This window comes from Hemitrygon akajei, chromosome 10, assembly GCF_048418815.1.
Source record: "Hemitrygon akajei chromosome 10, sHemAka1.3, whole genome shotgun sequence".
Classification (NCBI taxonomy): Eukaryota; Metazoa; Chordata; class Chondrichthyes; order Myliobatiformes; family Dasyatidae; genus Hemitrygon; species Hemitrygon akajei.
Window position 1 is genome coordinate 146,096,756 of NC_133133.1, and position 21,169 is coordinate 146,117,924.

General features: G+C 40.0%; 1 protein-coding gene across 3 annotated transcripts in view; it reads left to right on the forward strand.

Annotated features, from left to right (window-relative positions):
• Positions 1-21,169, forward strand: part of LOC140734775 (ELKS/Rab6-interacting/CAST family member 1-like) — a 766,434-nt gene that overhangs the window by 557,415 nt on the left and 187,850 nt on the right. The window lies entirely within an intron of this gene.

The window sequence follows — 21,169 nt, forward strand, 5'->3', positions numbered from 1 at the left end:
GCTAATGGTTTTTGTGGGTGCAAAAAGTTTGATATATGATGATTATTGGAAAGCTGAGTACTTGTGAATTTCCTCTGTTCTGATATGTCACTGTGTATGTTAACTAATTAGTCTCAAGATAACATCAATAGTATAGCTCAATGTGTTTGCTTTTCAACTGCTTAATGTTTTGGGAACTAATAATTGCTGATAACCAGATCTTTGGGAAGGTTTTCTTTGTTACTTTTTTGTGATATATAATGCATGCATGTAGAAAGAATCCATTCACAACTTTTGTCTCCAACAAACTGCAAAGAGAACATTTTTCTACTGAAATTAAGTAAGTCTCTTAGCTGCAAGGTCCTTGTGTTTTACACCACAATGAAATTGGCTGCTGCAAAATTTGGTATAATAGCAGCCAATTTTAATATATCATTGTTCACTGACAAAAGCTGTTATTGACAAAGGACAAACGAGTAAATCAGCCCAAAATGTCAACCATACTTTTTTCCATAGATGCTGCCTGGCCTGCTGAGTTCCTCCAGCATTTTGTGTGTGTTGCTATTGAAAAAGGAAGTGAGAAGTAAGTTAGGAGTTGACCAAATGCGTAACTGAAGAATTGAGTTTTGATTTTTAATGGCAAAACAAAGAAATCAACTGCAAAGTGCTAGAATCTCTTGGCTAAATTTCAAAACCTATGTTTAAGGGAAAGTCAGGAGGAGAGAAGAGAGAATATTGAACCAGTTAAGCATGACTGTTGTACGGGTCTCCAAGAATTGCTTCAGAATGCTACTGAGATAAAGAGGAGGATTTCAGGTTTGGTGGTTGGAGAAAAATGAAAATCAGCAAGAACAGGCAATTTGTACAGTAAAGTATGCAAGTCAATTAAATGCTGTATTGGTTGCTAGTTTGTGCAGAGTAAAATTGAGGTAAACAAGAAAAAATGTGCTGAAAAAGATCAGATTGTGTGAATTTCAAAGGAGACAAGTAGAATAGATGCACAGGTAGTTACTATTCTTAACTCTTGTGAACATCAGGTATGTTTGACAAATAATACAAAATGACAAGACTGAGCAAGAAAGAAAAATAACTCACAATGCAATTATTTCATTAGGAAGAAATGAAGATAGCTGGAGTCTTACTGGTGTTGAATTGAAAAAAAATGTTTGCTTGTGATTTGTGATGTGAGGCAATTTGTTAAATGCCGCATTAGTCATGGAATCCTTCATACCTTGGGAATCTCATTCCATACTTAATAAATGATAACACCAGAGGATAATATTTCAGTAAGAAAATGTTTGGGGTCATATGCTTAAAACATGTGGCTCATGATTTTAGGAATCATTCTTCAACAGATACAATAATCTTATTAAGTATAGGTCTTGTCCTACTGGAGTGATTCTTAGCCCATTTACTTATAATAACAAGTTTTGTTTGGTGTTTTTACAATGGGAACACAATTAGGGATAAACCTTCCATTGGACACTGAAATCAAGGCCGTGCTTCATTGTTCCTTGGACTTTCAGCATTTGTTTTCATTGTTTTTGTGAACCCATATGAATCGGAATGCAAAGGTATGAGCCCTCAAGCAATTTGGACATTAAAAAGACCATGTAGAATTTCCATTCACATATGAGCAGTAGAACTGTAGGGCAGGATTGTGTTTTCTGGTGAAATCCCACTGTTGAATAGATTGCTAATGTTCAAGTGCTGCAATAATTCATTATACTGGTACTATAATTTACTAAAAGGATATTTCCTTGAGGGGAGACTCAGAAGGAAAAAAATTCAAACATTAAACAAGGGAAAAGTGTCTGTTTGTTCACTAAGTTTATTCAGAACCAAACAGCTTACATCATCAGAACCACATTCTCCCATTCTTTCACAGGTTAATCAACTGAGTTCCAAGTAATTAAAAACTCTCCAGATATTGTGAGCATTTTGTGAAGTAAAAGTCAACCGTCCATAATGATTTTAATGTAAAAGGAGGTACTCTCAAACCTTGACATTCTGTACATTAAATCCTGGCACGTAATCTGGATTAAGTATAATATCTTGATTAAATATCTTTAGCAAATTGTATTGCACAGGCTTGTTTATACTCTTGCCTCCAAGCCAGGTAATTCTTTGAGTATAATTACTACATTTTTTTTCTGTGTGACTGCATTCTAATAGTATATGTATGCCAAAGACTTCCACATGTTCAAACAAAACATTAGTGAAGGATATAATTACTATGGAGTTTGGGGCACAGTGGGTGAAAAAATGAAAGGTAGCCTTCTAAGCTAAGAATGCACTGAGAATGAGGTGATTTAACTGGATATCTGCCAGTAAATTGTACTGCAACACCTCCAAATAAATCCTGGATTGAATCTTGCCCCTCTGGTGATGTTTGTCACACCTAATTGTAGAGCTTATTCAAGAAATTACAGGGTGCTTTTAACCAGATTCTATGTACTGCCTCCAATTCCCAGTGTAAAAAGTAATGAGACTTGTTTTATTGTCAATTATGTGTTTTTCTTAAAGTTGAAAAATTATGGTGAACTTTACTGCCCATGTTTTTTATTACTGTTGTTGAATTTTAAAAGTTAAGATTTTGTTCACCATGGGGAGATCATGGGAAGGATTCTGAAAGTAACACTGAGTGGGACCATTGTGCAGCTGAAGTTAATCTTCGAAGTGACACTTAATTGGTTAACATCATCACTGATAAATGCACTCTCTCATGCATTAAGTTTGTTACTGCTGTGTTTCGTATCACCTTTATGCATGATAGTTCCCACTCCAAAAATAAAACTAAGAAAAAAGGACTTGAAGTTCTGTCACTCCACACCTCCTGTTTCTACCTCCTACCCAAGATCCACAAACCTGTATCTCTTTCACCGCTCCTTCCACCACCCCACTCCTCTCCTCCCTCCACCCACCTTCTTACTCTGACTCCCTCATCTTTTTTTCTCCAGTCTTGATGAAGGGTCTAAGCCTCCAGTATTTTGTGTGTGTTGCTTGGATTTCCAGCATTTGCAGATTTTCTGTTGTTTGGGACTTGAATTTATATAGAGATTTTCTTTATCTCAGATGTTTCAAGGTACTTTAAAGTCAATGAAGTATTTTGGAAGTCGCATCACTGTTATGGAGAGTTGATTTGTCCACAGAAAACTGCCTCAAACAGCAAACTGAGCATTTTTAGTTGAGGGATTTTGAATGAATAAAAATTAGCCAGTGTAATGAAGGTAACTCCCCTGCTTTTCTTTAAAATAGTGTCTGTTCCTATTTTGTACACCTAACATTGAAGAAAGAGAATGAGTTTAACATCTCATCTGAAGGATGTCACTTCCATTAGTATAGCATTCCCTCAATAGCATGCCAAAGGTCAGTCTGGAATTTTGTGTTCATCTCTGGAGTGGGACTTAGAATGCCTATCCAACACATTTTCTTTTTGCTTTTTGCATGGCTCCCAGGGACAGGATTAGAGCAAGATTCCAGTATGTTTTGAATAAATCATGGGAAATAGCCTAAGCTAATGGGAATCCTGACACATCTCACTTGATCATCAGTTAGCATGGTTTGGAACGATTCCAAAGTGCAGCAAAATGGAAAGTTTATAAGAGTGGCCAGGTGAAAAGAAGATTTTGTTGCAAATGAATGAATCTCATTTTTGCTACAAAGCTTGTCTAATATACATTGCTTTTCTAATTCTCCTACATTGTGAGAAAGGTTCCAATGATGCAAAAGTCCTTTGCGCTGGGAGTTATCCTATAGGGTGTGCCATTAGAGGCTATGGCTATTTTTTCTTCTCAAGTACAACAGTTATCTGTTGTTGAAAATTATCTGCTTCATTACTGACTATTTTGAGTTCCATAACTTCACAGATAGCTTTCTGTAGCGATAAACCTTCATTTAATTGTATCCAATGAGACCAGTTATCTTCCCATGAAATGGATGTCCTTTACCCAGTGTGTGAAATACAGTGCAAGGGGAGGGTCACTATTTTAAGCACTGAATTTAGGGGTTGGCAAGTTATCATAGTTCATTTTGGTTGAATTACATTTAACTGCATAAATTATAAATTATGAAAGCTGAAGTATTTTAATGAAAAATATATTTGATGTATTTTAGAATGGGAGCCTTCATTTAGTTTCATCCAGTGCTGTAGTCAGTTAAAATTTTGGAAAGGCTGATTATTTTGAACCAAGGTGAATAAGACCAACAATTTTTGCACTCTTCCCTACACTCCGTGTTGTATGGTTTCCTAAATATTGGACTTGGAAATTTGGTAAACATTATTTTTTATATCCATTTAGTATTCAGAGGAATAAAACTAAATCAGTATGCAATTCTAGCATGTTGAGTTATGTATGTTAAAGGTACAATGCTGACATTTTAATCTTCTTGTATACGATCACACTTTTGCCATATTCTGTAAAGGAACATTTAATGATACAATTGTACTTGTCAGATATGAAGGTTGCATTCTGGTGTGTATTAATATTATTATGAATTCTGATGTTGAAGTATTGGGCACTCCTGTGTCTGTGTGTTTTCACTGTTCTTATTTTAAATTCATAACAAAAGGTAAACCTGGACCAATGTCAGGACTTTCTAATTTGATGAGCCAGTTGATAATTGGAAATGGAGAATTGTTAAGGAGGGAATTGAAGAGTAACTCTGTCTTTTGTCCACAAACATGGAGATGGTGTCTCTAATAAAACAATGTCTAACTGTTGATAGGATGCTGTTCAGACTATTGTCTCAGAACAATTTTACAACCTACACCATAAACTTAAGCCTATGATTTCCTATGATGAGCTCTTCATATAAATGTCATTATAGCTATTGCCAGCTGGAAAACAAAGGGAACATCACAGAAAGAGGGGAACAAACTTTTTTTTATTATTTAGCACCATGTCTGTGGAGGTCCTCTGCTTTTTCCATGAAAACATCAATTATTTTGCCAACTAATACCACTCTCCTGCTTCAATGGGCAACAAAAGTATACAGGCAACAGTAAAAGGCAACAGCAGTATAGGAGGAAGCTAGAACAAAAGCTGCAGAAAAAAAGCATGAAGGAGGTGTGGGATGGGATGAAGATCATCACCGGATGCGGTGCAAAGCGGGGGGCGAACATAAGTGGAGATGTGGAGAAAGCGAACCAGCTGAACAACTTCTTCAACAGGTTCGACAGCTCAATCTCATCCTCACCGCAGAAATCCACACCAGGCTTACTTCCCTCACAGGAAAATAGCCACTCACAGGAGACCTTGCCCACGCCCAGGATTACGGCTGCACAGGTGGAAGGTCAACTGAGGAAGATCTGTACCAGCAAGGCGGCTGGACCGGATGGAGTTTCCCCACGATTACTGAGGGCCTGTGCGACTGAGCTGGGAGAACCACTACAGCGCATCTTCAACATGAGCCTGGAGCAGAGAAGAGTACCCAGACAGTGGAAAACATCCTGTATTGTCCCGGTACCGAAGAAACCACAACCAAAGGAGTTGAATGACTTCAGACCTGTTGCCTTGACGTCGCACGTGATGAAGACCATGGAGCGGCTGATAATACAGAATCTGAGGCCACAAACCAGGCACGCCCAGGATCCTCTTCAGTTTGCGTATAAGGAGAAGGTGGGAGTGGAGGATGCTATCACGTATTTGCTGCACAAATCACTCTCTCACCTAGAGGGGGTCAGTTGTGCTGTGAGGATTACATTCCTTGACTTCTCTAGTGCCTTTAACACCATCCAGCCCAAGATCTTAAGGCACAAACTAACGGAGATGGGAGTAGACTCTCACATGGTGGATTGGATAGTGGACTACTTGACAGATAGACCTCAGTATGTGCGGTTGGGAGACTGTAGGTCTGACACGGTGGTCAGCAGCACAGGGGCGCCGCAGGGAACCGTATTCTCTCCGGTCCTGTTCACCCTGTACACATCAGACTTCCAATATAACTCGGAGTCCTGCCATGTGTCAGGAATGGACAGGAGGAGGAGTATAGGAAACTGATACAGGACTTTGTGATATGGTGCAACTCAAACTACCTGCGTCTCAATATCACCAAGACCAAGGAGATGGTGGTGGACTTTAGGAGATCTAGGCCTCATATGGAGCCAGTGATCATTAATGGAGAATGTGTGGAGCAGGTTAAGACCTACAAGTATCTGGGAGTACAGTTAGACGAGAAGCTAGACTGGACTGCCAACACAGATGCCTTGTGCAGGAAGGCACAGAGTTGACTGTACTTCCTAAGAAGGTCGGCGTCATTCAATGTCTGTAGTGAGATGCTGAAGATGTTCTATAGGTCAGTTGTGGAGAGCGCCCTCTTCTTTGTGGTGGCGTGTTGGGGAGGAAGCATTAAGAAGAGGGACGCCTCACGTCTTAATAAGCTGGTAAGGAAGGCGGGCTCTGTCGTGGGCAAAGTACTGGAGAGTTTAACATCGGTAGCTGAGCGAAGGGCGCTGAGTAGGCTACGGTCAATTATGGATAACTCTGAACATCCTCTAAATAGCACCATCCAGAGACAGAGAAGCAGTTTCAGCGACAGGTTACTATCGATGCAATGCTCCTCAGACAGGATGAAGAGGTCAATACTCCCCAATGCCATTAGGCTTTACAATTCTACCGCCAGGACTTAAGAACTTTTTAAAAGCTATTATTAATGCTTTTTGAGATAGTGATTTAGATGCATATCATATTTTTTTACTGAGTTAAGTATTGTATGTAATTAGTTTTGCTACAACAAGTGTATGGGACATTGGAAAAAAGTTGAATTTCCCCATGGGGATGAATAAAGTATCTATCTATCTATCTATCTAAAAAAGGATGAGAAGCGCTTGAATCTCAGACTGATCAATATGAGACTTTCTTGCCTTGTGCCTGGATTCTGTCCAGATTTTGAAGCGGAACGTGAATAAATTGATTGCTCTGGTTTACATATGAATCAAAAAACATGTTGAGGTATGAGGTTCCGCTGACTGACTTTAAGGAGTTAGATGGTAAATAAAAACATTTAGCAAAAATGTTGGGATTGTTACTCCAAAACTCCAAAAAGGGCTTTTGCACAATGGGATGCTAGCACTCATAGTTTGGAAAAGCATTTTGACATATCTGATAACCAGCTGAGAGATTTAAAAAGGAAAGGTGAAAACCACGGAGTATTTTGGGTAATAACCATGAGTGAGACAGGAAGGGGTAGAGTGTTTCACAGAACAATATACCAGCTCACACAGAGCAAATTTGAGAAAAATGGTTAAAAGCTAAAATTAAATGCCTTAACTGGTTAGATGAAACATTTGTAACAAAATAGGCAAATTATTTGCACAAATGCATTTGATGCAATAGCTAACACAGATGTAGTTCCATGGTAACGTGTGTCTTCCAGAGACACGGAAAGAAGAATTACACTACGATTAAGAAAATGACTGAGGTGTTAAGTAAACATTTTGTATCTATTTAATTGCAGAGACGCAACAGATGTTTTGGAAGTGAAAGCAAAACAAGTATCTAGTGATAAATAAGCAGAAAGTAATTAATTATATATCTCTTTTTAAATCATTAGAACAGTTAAAATCAAAGCAGACACCTTGGCTAGCAACAAGATATTAAGATTATCATTGCTTGGGGCCTCATACTGACCCCCTTAAAATAGTCACTCCTCTTTGTGGGTTGGCTGTGGCACTAGGCTTCAAACCAGATTAGACCCATGTGACTTTAAGATTAACATGGTGAACAAGCGCTGCTGATGACCAGTTTGAACATGATCTAGGTGATTATGAATTAGAAGCATTAACGTTGTTTTAATAAAGAAAATTATGTTTAATACATCTGATGGTTTATCTGAGGATGTAGTTATCAAGGTAAATAACAGTAAAGCACTGACTATAGTGTCTGTCAGTGTGTGTGAATTTTCAGAAATATATGATGAAGTGTCAAATAAGAAGTAATTTAAAGTGAGGGACTGCAGGATTGTGGTTAACATACTAGCATAGAAAGAAGACAAGTTAAATGATTGAAAACAACCATAGGGCTAAAATGGTAGTTTTTTTAGTATAGCAGATTGTTTCAAATGAATGTCAATGCCATCATTTCCACTATCCTGATTGAGAAGTTGCAGAACCTGGGCATCTGTACCTCCCTGTGCAATTGGATCCTCGACTTCCCAACTGGAAGACCACAATCTGTGTGGATTCGTGACAACATCTCCTCTTCGCTGACGATCAACACTAGTGCACCTCAGGGGTGTGTGCTTAGCCCACTGCTTTACTCTCTCTATACCTATAACTATGTGGCTAGGCATAGCTCAAATACCAACTATAAATTTGCTGATGATACAACCATTGTTGGTAGAAACTCAGATGGTGACGAGAGGGCGTACAGGAGCGAGATATGCCAATTAGTGGAGTGGTTTTGCAGCAACAACCTGGCACTCATCATCGATAAGACAAAAGAGCTGATTGTGGACTTCAGGAAGGGTAAGATGAAGGAACACATACCAATCCTCATAGAGGGATCAGAAGTGGAGAGAGTGAGCAGCTTCAAGTTCCTGGGTGTCAAGATCTCTGAGGATCTAACCTGGTCCCGACATATCGATGTAGTTATAAAGAAGGCAAGACAGCAGCTATACTTCATTAGGAGTTTGGAGAGATTTGGCATGTCAACAAATACACTCAAAAACATATGGATGTACTGTGGAGAGCATTCCAACAGGCTGCATCAGTGTCTGGTATGGGGGGGAGGGCTACTGCACAGGGCTGAAAGAAACTGCAAAGAGTTGTAAATTTAGTCAGCTCCATCTTGGGTACAGGCAGTTCCTGAGTTACGAACATTCAACTTACGGACAACTCATACTTACGAACTGAAGAAGGAGACCACCGTCCGCCATTTTAAGTCGTTGCCGTTGACACTGTGTTGAGTGTTTAACTTTGTATTCAGCTTAAATTTTTCTTAGTAAGATTCACCCTGACCCCGCCCCCCCCCCCCCCCCAGTACCCGTCAGCTGGTGGCGCCGTGAGATCCGCGCTGGGCTCGAGAACGGAAGTTCAGATAGATAGATAGATAGATACTTTATTCATCCCCATGGGGAAATTCAACTTTTTTTCCAATGTCCCATACACTTGTTGTAGCAAAACTAATTACATACAATACTTAACTCAGTAAAAAATATGATATGCATCTAAATCACTATCTCAAAAAGCATTAATAATAGCTTTTAAAAAGTTCTTAAGTCCTGGCGGTAGAATTGTAAAGCCTAATGGCATTGGGGAGTATTGACCTCTTCATCCTGTCTGAGGAGCATTGCATCGATAGTAACCTGTCGCTGAAACTGCTTCTCTGTCTCTGGATGGTGCTATGTAGAGGATGTTCAGAGTTATCCATAATTGACCGTAGCCTACTCAGCGCCCTTCGCTCAGCTACCGATGTTAAACTCTCCAGTACTTTGCCCACGACAGAGCCCGCCTTCCTTACCAGCTTATTAAGACGTGAGGCGTCCCTCTTCTTAATGCTTCCTCCCCAACACGCCACCACAAAGAAGAGGGCGCTCTCCACAACTGACCTATAGAACATCTTCAGCATCTCACTACAGACATTGAATGACGCCGACCTTCTTAGGAAGTACAGTCGACTCTGTGCCTTCCTGCACAAGGCATCTGTGTTGGCAGTCCAGTCTAGCTTCTCGTCTAACTGTACTCCCAGATACTTGTAGGTCTTAACCTGCTCCACACATTCTCCATTAATGATCACTGGCTCCATATGAGGCCTAGATCTCCTAAAGTCCACCACCATCTCCTTGGTCTTGGTGATATTGAGACGCAGGTAGTTTGAGTTGCACCATATCACAAAGTCCTGTATCAGTTTCCTATACTCCTCCTCCTGTCCATTCCTGACACACCCCACTATGGCTGTGTCATCAGCGAACTTCTGCACATGGCAGGACTCCGAGTTATATTGGAAGTCTGATGTGTACAGGGTGAACAGGACCGGAGAGAGTACGGTTCCCTGCGGCGCTCCTGTGCTGCTGACCACCGTGTCAGACCTACAGTCTCCCAACCGCACATACTGAGGTCTATCTGTCAAGTAGTCCACTATCCAATCCACCTTGTGAGAGTCTACTCCCATCTCCGTTAGTTTGTGCCTTAAGATCTTGGGCTGGATGGTGTTAAAGGCGCTAGAGAAGTCAAGGAATGTAATCCTCACAGCACAACTGACCCCCTCTAGGCGAGAGAGTGATTTGTGCAGCAAATACATGATAGCATCCTCCACTCCCACCTTCTCCTTATACGCAAACTGAAGAGGATCCTGGGCGTGCCGGGTTTGTGGCCTCAGATTCTGTATTATCAGCCGCTCCATGGTCTTCATAACGTGCGACGTCAAGGCAACAGGTCTGAAGTCATTCAACTCCTTTGGTTGTGGTTTCTTCGGTACCGGGACAATACAGGATGTTTTCCACTGTCTGGGTACTCTTCTCTGCTCCAGGCTCATGTTGAAGATGCGCTGTAGTGGTTCTCCCAGCTCAGTCGCACAGGCCCTCAGTAATCGTGGGGAAACTCCAACCGGTCCAGCCGCCTTGCTGGTACAGATCTTCCTCAGTTGACCTTCCACCTGTGCAGAAGTAATCCTGGGCATGGGCAAGGTCTCCTGTGAGTGGCTATTTTCCTGTGAGGGAAGTATGCCTGGTGTGGATTTCTGCGGTGAGGATGAGATTGAGCTGTCGAACCTGTTGAAGAAGTTGTTCAACTGGTTCGCTTTCTCCACATCTCCACTTATGTTCGCCCCCCGCTTTGCACCGCATCCGGTGATGATCTTCATCCCATCCCACACCTCCTTCATGCTTTTTTTCTGCAGCTTTTGTTCTAGCTTCCTCCTATACTGCTCCTTTGCCCCCCTCATCTGTACTCTGAGTTCCTTCTGAACTCTTTTAAGCTCCAACCGATCACCATCTTTAAAGGCCCTCTTCTTCTGGTTTAGGAGGCCTTTGATGTGACTAGTGATCCAGGGCTTATTATTGGGATAGCAGCGAACAGTTCTAACAGGGACAACTGCATCCACACAAAAGTTAATATAGTCCGTTGTGCATTCAGTGACCTCCTCAACGCCCCCACAGAGCCCCCCTTGCAGTACATCCCAGTTAGTAGTACCGAAGCAGTCTCTCAGGGCCTGTTCAGCTTCAGGAGTCCACTTCCTAAAAGAGCGTGTGGTAGTGGGATGCCTCATCACAATTGATTTATATCTGGGCTGTAACAAAACCAGGTTGTGATCAGCTTTCCCCAATGAAGGCAGTGGGGATGCACTATATGCCTCCTCTACGTTTGCATACAGTAGGTCAATAGTCCTATTACCCCTGGTGTAGCAATCCACGTACTGGGAGAAAGCAGGTAGTGTCTTGTCCAAAGTCACATGGTTGAAGTCCCCTGTAATTATCACCAGTGCCTCAGGGTGCTGTGTCTGAAGCCTAGCAACAGCGGAGCTGATGACGTCACACGCTACCGTTGCGTCGGCACGCGGCGGGACATACACATTCACCACAATGATGCTTGCGAATTCTCGAGGCAGGTAATATGGCCTCATACTCACGGCGATCAGCTCAATATCTCTTTCACAAACGGAGATCCAGAGACAGTCCACTCCCGTGCTGGGTTGATGTCGAGCTCACAACTCGACCTCGTAAAAAAAACACTGCCACCTCCAGTTTAAATACCTACGCGGAATATTGTGGAGGATCAAATACCCAAACTCAGCACAGCCCCCACTTGTCCCATTTAGCCTGTCTTATGAGGTGGTCCTTAGGACCCAGCGGACCCCGGGACCCACCGCTCGCAGTGTTTCTGTTCTGTTGACGGGGTGCGGTGGTCCTTAGCACCCTGCAGACCTCGGGAGCTGGCGCAGCTTGGGATCCACCGCCCGCAGTGTTTCTGTTCCGTTGACGGGAAGCGATCGCGATTGAAAATAAAGTGGAAATAATAAAGCGTTTGGAAAGAGGTGAAACACCATCAGTTATTGGAAATGTGTTAGGCTACAGTAGGTCAACGATCGGAACAATTTTAAAAGATAACAGATGAAGTGAGAATAATGGAGTATGTGAAACGCCCTGCCCCGATGAAAGCTACAATTATTACTAAGCAACACAGTGGTTTAATTATTGGAATACATACGTTTCTTAAGTGTCTTATATGCATAGATAGGTAAAATATATACTATATACTAAGACAAACGTTTGACGAACTGACACTAAATAATACCGGATGTACTTGTTCCGACTTATGTACAAATCCGACTTAAAGACAGACTCAGGAACGGAACTCGTACGTAACCTGGGAACTGCCTGTACTAGCCTACAAAATACTCAGGACATCTTCAAGGAGCGGTGTCTCAGAAAGGTAGCGTCCATTATTAAAGACCTCCAGCACCCAGGACATGTTTCTCACTGTTACCACCAAGTAGGAGGTACAGAAGCCTGAAGGAACACAGTCAGCGATTCAGGAACAGCTTCTTCCCTTCTGCCATCTGATTCCTAAATAGACATTGAACACTTGAACGCTACCTCACTTTTTAAATATATATTATTTCTGTTTTTTGCTCTATTTTTAATCTATTTAATATACGTGTACTGCAATTTATTTATTTGGGGGGGTTCCCCTCTTCTATATTATGTGTTGTATTGAACTGCTGCTGCTAAGCTAACAAATTTCACGTCACATGCCGGTGATAATAAATCTGATTCTGATTCTAAAAAGATTTTCAAAATTTACCTTTATTTGTCACACGTACACTGAAACATACAGTGAAATGCCTTATTTTGCATCAATGATCAAAAGAGCCCAAGGGTTCTGTTGAGAAAGCAAGTGTTTCCATGCTTCCAGAGCCAACATAGCATGCACACGACTAACCAACCCTAATCCTAACTGTATGTGCTTGGAATGTGAGAGAAACTGGAGCACCTGTAGAAAGCCCACATGGTTAAAGGGAGAATGGACAAACTCCTTACAAACAACAGTGTGAATTGAACACTGATCGGTGATTGCTGGCACTGTAAGGAAATTGCACTAGCAACTACACTACCATACCATGTTTGTTACTGGGCCACTAGCCACTCGCTAATCTGACAGTTAAAAATCAATATATTATTGATCCAAAATGCACAGATGAAAGAAAGTTGTGTGGGAAAGTGAACAGTCAGGAGAATTAAAGAGTATGAAAAAGTTATAAAACAGTTGACTGAGCTAGAAAATCACAGATGGAGAATAATGGGAAATGTTAGGTTCTTCAGTGGAAAGAAACAATACTCTAACTGGTGAGAACTTCTAAGTGTTGGTTTAGTAGGGATCTGATGTGCTGGTTCATGAGAGGCAGAAGGTTAAAATGCAGGTATGTATAATAAACAATTATGGGGCAACAGGTAAGTTAGACTTTCATGCAAGAATGATGCAAAACTGAAACAGAGTCATGGTGAAAATATGATGTCTAGTCAACTTCACTTGGAGTACTGTGTGACTGTGTGAAGTATTGGTTTCTTTATTTAAAAGAAAAATATTATTATCTTGGAGTAGTGTTGGTTCGCAAAATTGCTTCCTGGTATGACGAAGCTGATCTATTAAACAGATTAAGTTTATACTTTATTGCAGGCCTCAAAACTGAAAATTGATTTTAAATGGGCAAGCATGATTCTGAGTGGGATTAGCAGTGGAGATGCTGAGAGAATGTTTCTTCTAGCTGGAGGGTTCTAGAACTAGTGCTATTGTTTGGAAAGAAGAGATCAGCAAATTAAGATTGAGTAGAGAGTGCATTTCGAGAAACGGCAGTTTTCAGATCTTTGGAATTATTTCATTTGGAATATTCATTTATTAGAATATCTTCAAAATTAAGATCCACATTATGGGCAACAAGGCATATGCAGAATGGTTGATAAGGTGATCAAGAAAGACATTTAATTAGCCATGATCTTACTTAACAGAGGAACATGCTTGAAGGCAGTAAATGGCAAAAAGCTGCTAATAAGCATGAAAATGCATGAATTATTAAGTGATTTCTAGGTGAAATAGCCAAGATCTAAAAGTTCAAGAATGTAGAAAGTGTTCACTGTATTGCTGGAAATTAAAGTCAAAATTTAGTTGGAAGGGTAACTTTCACTTTTTTGTTTTAAAAGTTTAATTATTTGCCTAGTAATTGTGTTCCACTATTCCATATCCTCTCAGTTCATCTCAATAGATACACGTTTTTCCTACGTGCTGGTATTGTTCCAATTTAGATAGCGTCTAAATCGTTAAGAAGAGTACTTGCACTTTTAAAGATATACTCTGGGCCCAGGGTTATCATCTTCCAAAAGCAGCATCGGCTTACGTGGTGCAGGGAGAGTATAGTACATACATAAATTGTGGTTAGTATAATTAAGGTATTAGCATTTATCTATTTTATTCCTCTGTAATACATTCATGGAATTAATTTCATACCACCTTTCACTTTTGTTGTACTATTTGCACCATGGTCAACAAATCAATGATAAAATTTAGTGAATGTATAAATCTACAGAATAATGAATGATTGGCAGTTAGTTTGCAGAGTAACTAAATACAAGAGTTCTGCTACTTCCATAAACCCCTTGAGCCCCACTTTCACCATTTGTGGTTATTAAAACTGGCCTCAATGAATTTCTTGTAATTCAGTGCCTGCCTAGTGGGTGTTTTATTCTTCAGGAATCTGTTGAAAAACATGCCGTTTTATTCAAGTGAGGCTGCTGTTTCTACAATCGAACATTATTCACTGATGCTGTAACCTAATAATTTCTCCACAAAGCTGCTTTTTTTTTCTGATACTTAGTTTATTTACAGCATCAAAGGGATTGAACATAAACACCAAGTTAATTGAGCCTATCATTTGAAATGCCAAACACTTCAAAGTTTCTTGAAGTTACTTGAAGTATTTTTCTGGATACCAAACATGCTGCCATCAAATTTCTCTACTCATCTTCCATATAACAGACAGCAACAGCTGCCTTTCAGTAACATGCACTCACTAGCAATAAAGAAATGTTACAAATGATTGTAAAACATTAGAGTCCATATATGATCAGAACTAAACTAGTCTCTGAGAACAAGTATTAATGCACAAACTCCATGTTAATGTCAACTGTCAGTTTAAAATGCTGTCCAAAACAGTCACTGGAATTAATGCTTTGTTACTCAATCTTATAGCTCTTATTGTTCTGGTACTTAACACTTAATGAAAAACAGATTTCTGCTCTGCATACATACTGAACTTGTAAATTCAATCTTGTAATTCCTGTATGTCCCATTTGTATTGGCTTTGTTCCCTTACATCTGAATACAAGAATAGCAATAGCTTAAATTTTGTTTCAAAGTCATGCTGCAAAATTTAATGGGGATATACAGGAACTCATTCTCTTCTTCAGTTTGACCATTTTCTGTTAAGGTTGTAGCAGGCATTTGGAGAACCCATGAATAAAGCACACTGGCCATTAGAAATATTCTCCATAATAGGAATTATCGTTTTCAGTAAAATATAATCTTTATTCTTGTATTTTGAGTGTTTTTGTAATACATGTTTTAAAATTCTTAACTTTATTTTCAAAACCACTCCTTTCACATGGCCTTTGTAGCCCTCATCTTCCAAATCTCCAGCCTGAACTGTCTGGGATTACTGAGCCCCTCTGTTCCTGGCTCTTTGCTCATTTTCCAAAGTTCTACATCCCATTGTTGGTGGACATGCCTTTGTCCCAACTTACTTCCTAACTTTCTGTGTTTCTCTGATTTTAAGATGATCTTAATGCTTACTTTTGCTCTCCATAGTATGTGTTTATTGATGCACTGTGATTTGTCACTGCATGGCTGCACTGCATTAACACCTAGTTCTCCTGTTCACCCATAGAAATCTAGACTGAAATTCTAGAAAGGTGTACTTTTGTTTGTTCCTCTCCATTTTATACAGGCTCAAAAAGAGAAGTTTCTTGAGGCAGTCCTTGGGAGTTTAAATAACTTGGATTCCACCCTAATCTTGTGGATTCTGAGTTAACTGGGAACTGCAGATTCTTTTATAGATGGGGCAGAGTTGATGTGTTCCTTGTAACATTTACACAGGGCCTCTTATCTATACAATCCAAAATGGTCCTTCTCCACTTTAAGCAATCACAAACCAAGGATTCAAAGAGAAGGTGGAGAAGTCACGTTTTTTTCAAGGAGATTTTGACTGTAGCATCTGTGCCCCCCAAATTTACTCCCATTCGCCTAGGGTGAACCACCATCGACCCCACCAACAGTGCAAAAGCTTTGGTGTGGATACAGTGTGATGCAGCCCAGTGCAAGCTTGCAACACAAAATATCAGACAATACACCAAAGGCAAGTAAATAATTACAACTTTATAATGATTTCTTAGTGATGGGTTAGTAGAAACAGATAAAATAAAGGCACCAAATCAGTAAGTTTATCAGTTTTGTGCACATAATATTTTAATACGTTGGAGCTCACACCTCCGGTTCCATCCACAACGACCTTCGGAGCCTTCGGCCACCATCCGAACCACCGAATTCCAGTATCCGCCACCCTGGAACCGCTGTCCGCTCCTCTCACATCCGTCCTCATCGCTCGCCTCCCAAAAAAGACCGTGAACTGCAGCTCAGCTCACACATACAAGATAGCATAACAACTCTCCATTGGTTAGTTCCCCCCTTATCTGCCGTTATAACCCAAACATTCCAGCTACAGAAACCCATTACAGCATTAAGTAACATTACAGAGAAGCCATTTCATTATAACAATACAGAGAAGCCATTTTGTTAGCCTTGACAGTTAACAGTCAATAGTACTGAGAACCCTACAAGGGCACCCATTTGATTCTTTCATAAATGTTATAATTGCTTCCATTAAGATGGTGGTGAGTTAAAACTTAGTGTATTCTATAGGGTCAACCAAAGGTGCTATTGTCTTTTTTAAATGTATATTGTTTTCAATTGCAATATGGAATATTGGTGGTATGGAATGCTGCATCCAATTCATTGGTTTTTGACCAACATCAGGGGAGGCAGCGGGGGTGCTACATGGCCTTGGTCATAGTGAGGACCAGGCCTCAAGCCGTGGTGTTGCTGGTTTACAGCTGCCTAGTGGGAGGCACTCCTCTGAAGTGCCAGAGGCGGTGTGGCACGGCATCCATGCTGGAGTTGGTGCTGTCCCCCAGTGTTCACTCGGCAGTAGACAAGCTGTATTATGTTCAACTGCAGACTGCTGCAGCATTCATTGACTCAGGGACTTAGACTATTTTTTTTGTGTGACTGTATTTTACTGCTATCTTATACGGTTTGTGCTAACTATCTTATATGTGCCTTGTGCCATACATGACTGTTGATACTGTGTTTTGCACCATGGCTGTAGAGTAACACTGTTTTGTTTGGCTGGATTCATGGGTATTCATACATGTTGAATATCAGTTAAAGTTGAACTTGAATAAGTAAGTATAGTGGAGATGCCATTGATTGGCAAGATCTATCTCTGATGATGTGATACTTACAAGAATATAAAGGTCAACACTTTGGCACTGTTGTATGTGATTCACTGTTGTGTCGGGTTCCATCAATTGCCTGATACACCAAAACTGTGACAAGTTTGCATTTATTTTCAGTATATCAATTCTATATATTAGATATTGGACATAAGATGTACAAATGGAAAAATTAGAAAATAAGCGTGATCATGTATCAATACCCAAAATAGTTGGTACAGGTTTCTGTTCAAGCCAAAATTGACCCTTGGCTGCAAGGAAGCATTCTCTACCCTATGGCACACAAATGTGCCATGAATATATTTAAAATATAACAAAATTAGATGCAGGAGAATTCCTTCAATGAACTTTTATTGTTGAGGTTGCAGAATATTTACCTGCATATACAAACTGCCTCCTGCAGTAATAGCAGGAATTAGGGGATTTGTTTTTATATTTTGTGCTCTGTGCATTTGGATCTTTTGGAATGGTGGCAGGGTGTGCTTGAACAGATATGTCACCAAATAATAGTATAAGTAATGTTAATAAGTCCTTGATCTCTAACAAGCATCAAGCCAAAATGATTCATATTCCCAGTTAGAAGATGAATGATGAACATGTAGATTAGGTGATTTTAATAAACTTTAAACAAGACCACTTCACTAATCTATTAACAAGATAGCTTGTGGAAAATCTCTTTGGTTGTATTTTTAATTTGGGAATTGCTTTGTACCAAGTAATAGATAGAGAGCTGATTAAAGTAGGTGACAGTTGTGCCCTTATGCATTGTTGGAATTATTGTTTGTTGAAGCTTTTTATTTTAAGTCCTGTCAGTTCCCAAGGAAAAAAAAATATCAAAATAGTGCCTTCTGCCAGACAGATAAATGTATAGTATTGGGGAAAAGTTTTCAGTAAATAATAATCACACTTTGAGTAAGCCTCATCAGTCATGAATTTTAAATCAGTGTTGTCTTATAGCTGTTTTGAGGTAGAAACTACTAAGCTGCTATATGAAACTCAAACTTTGTCATGTTGTGTTGTGCCGATAGAGGAAATAAAGTTGCAGTGATATTGTCCTTTTTACATGTCTACACCTTGTCCATCTTTAGCAAAGGATTAATAATGTCTAAATCTATTACGAGTTAGATGGTTGCTTCCAATTATTAAAACCACATTTATGATGCTTACTGTTATAGTTCTCTCTTTCCATTTACAGAACCTGAGTGGTACGGAAAGCACTTCCATTGACGGTCTGAGTGATTTAGCACTGCTACCAAAATACCAAGCTGCAATTTGCCATTAAGCTTCAGCTTGTAGTCTGTTACTCCCACAAAACTGAAAATGATTTTGTCTTCTTGTTAGCTGTGATAGATAACTACGAAATTGCCTCGCCTAGCACATGTACAGTGCCTACTTTATTATTCCTCCTTGTGGAAAAAGCAAATGAACAGGTGAATTTGAGATAACTTTGAGGCTTAGAATTGAAGTATGATCCTTGAAGGGCTGGAAGGGAGAATGGAAGGTTTATATGGACACAGAATCAAATGAAAAAGTTGGCTTGCAGATACAACAGGTTATTAAGAAGGCAAATGGAATGTTGGCCTTCATTGCTAAAGGGATTGAAATCAAGAGCAGGGAGGTCATGCTGCGACTATACAGGGTACTGGTGAGACCACACCTGGAGTACTGTGTGCAGTTCTGGTCTCCATACTTGAGGCTTTGGAGGCAGTGCAGGGGAGGTTCACCAGGTTGTTCTAGGGTTGAAGGGGTTAACCTATGAGGAGAGATTGAGTCACCTGGGACTATACTCTCTGGAGTTCAGAGGAATGAGAGGGGATCTTATAGAAACATACAACATTTTGAAAGGGATAGAGAAGATGGAAGTAGGAAAGTTGTTTCCACTGGTAGGTGAGACTAGAACTAGGGGACATTGCCTCAAGATTCAGGGGAGAAGATTTAGGATGGAGATGAGGAGAAATTGTTTTTCCCAGAGTGTGATGAATCTATGGAATTCTTTGCCCAGGGAAACAGTTGAGGCTTCCTCACTAAATATATTTAAGAAACAGTTAGATAGGTTTTTACGTGGTAAGGGAATTCAGGTTTCCCCCGTTATCCGAAGGTAGAGCATCTGTATGAAGCCTAAATATCGTAAAGTGAAGAAGCAATTACCATTAATTGATATGGGAAAAATTTTTGAGCATCACCAGACCCAAAAAATAACCTACCAAATCATATCAAATAACACATAAAACCTAAAATAACACGAACATATAGTAAAAGCAGGAATTATATGATAAATACACAGCCTATATAAAATAGAAATACTGTTTGTACGGTGTAGTTTCACTTATCAAAATCCGGAAGACAGCGAGCCAAAATCGATTTGGAGAAAAAAATCGGCATGTACACGCCTACGCACGAACACGTGTATGCACAAGAACTGCCTGCACAAGGCTTCATGGTCATGGTAGTCTTTCTCAGGGTAAACACATGTATAAAGCGGTCGTCTTTTTTTCGTAAAAGTGAAAATCCTCTTTGGTTAGCAAAAACAGGTACTAATAGAGGTCTTTCATAACAGCAGCTGTCGTAAAGCAAACCTTTGAAAAATGGGGGGGGGAGCACCTGTTAAGGGTTGTGGGGAAAAGGCAGGTAGATGGAGCTGAGTTTACGGACAGATCAGCCATGATCTTATTGAATGGCGGGGCAGGCTCGATGGGCCGGATAGCCTACTCCTGCTCCTATTTCTTATTTTCTTATGTGTCATGATTATAGTAGAGACAAGAAAAAAAACGAGTTTGTGAAAAGGTGTAGATTTAACCATCCTTGTTTTCAAAGTCTTTCACAGCCTCATTCTGCCTAATCTCCATACTCTCCTGTATAACCAGTCGGGATGTTTGCTTTCATCCAATTCTTACTTCCTGTTCATCCTTTAAGTTAATGGTTTTAGTTTCCTTAAGATGCCCTTTAAAGCTTACCTTTCTCACCAAATTTTTTTTTTGTTCGTGAGCTTTTCTAAGCCAATCATGCTTCCTGCTCTTCCTTGCTCAGAATGTCTCGGACTGCTGTGTATTTGCCTTAATACACAAAAGTTCCGAAAATTCAGAAGTTCTGCTGGTGGCCTTGCTATTCAGTTGAGCAGAGATTTCTGATGTGTTGAAGAGAGAACAGATTTATGTACTTTGTACCCGGACATTCAACTTTATTCTAAGCTGGCACACAGTGATTGTTCATTTGAAGAATCGCTGATCCACTGAAAAGTATGTACCGGTAATTCATTGAAGTTACTTCACTTTACTTTTAAATAACATTATTCTCATTTATTAGTATTTTACTGTTTAGGTTTATCATTTGAACATATTTTAAATGTTTCTATCAGAAGCATTTAAAAATTGTTCAAAAGCACTGGACACCGGTGTGCCTCTCAAGGCCTTATAACTGCTCAGAGCAGATTATCTCCTGTGGGATGCTTCTTAAGCGCAGGTCAGCTCACACAGCCAGATACATAAACAAGATACAAGTCCAGGTGGATGGGAACTCTGGATGGTGCATTCGTTGCAGATGTACAGAGCTGGCCAAATCTGACATAATATCTTGTTAAGTTGGCCAAAGTCCAATTTTGGTTGATAACTCTTCTGCAAAGTGCCTTAATGTGAAAAGGGCATTGGTGTTGGAAAGCATTAAACTATAATAAAGTACAGTATCTCTAATGAAA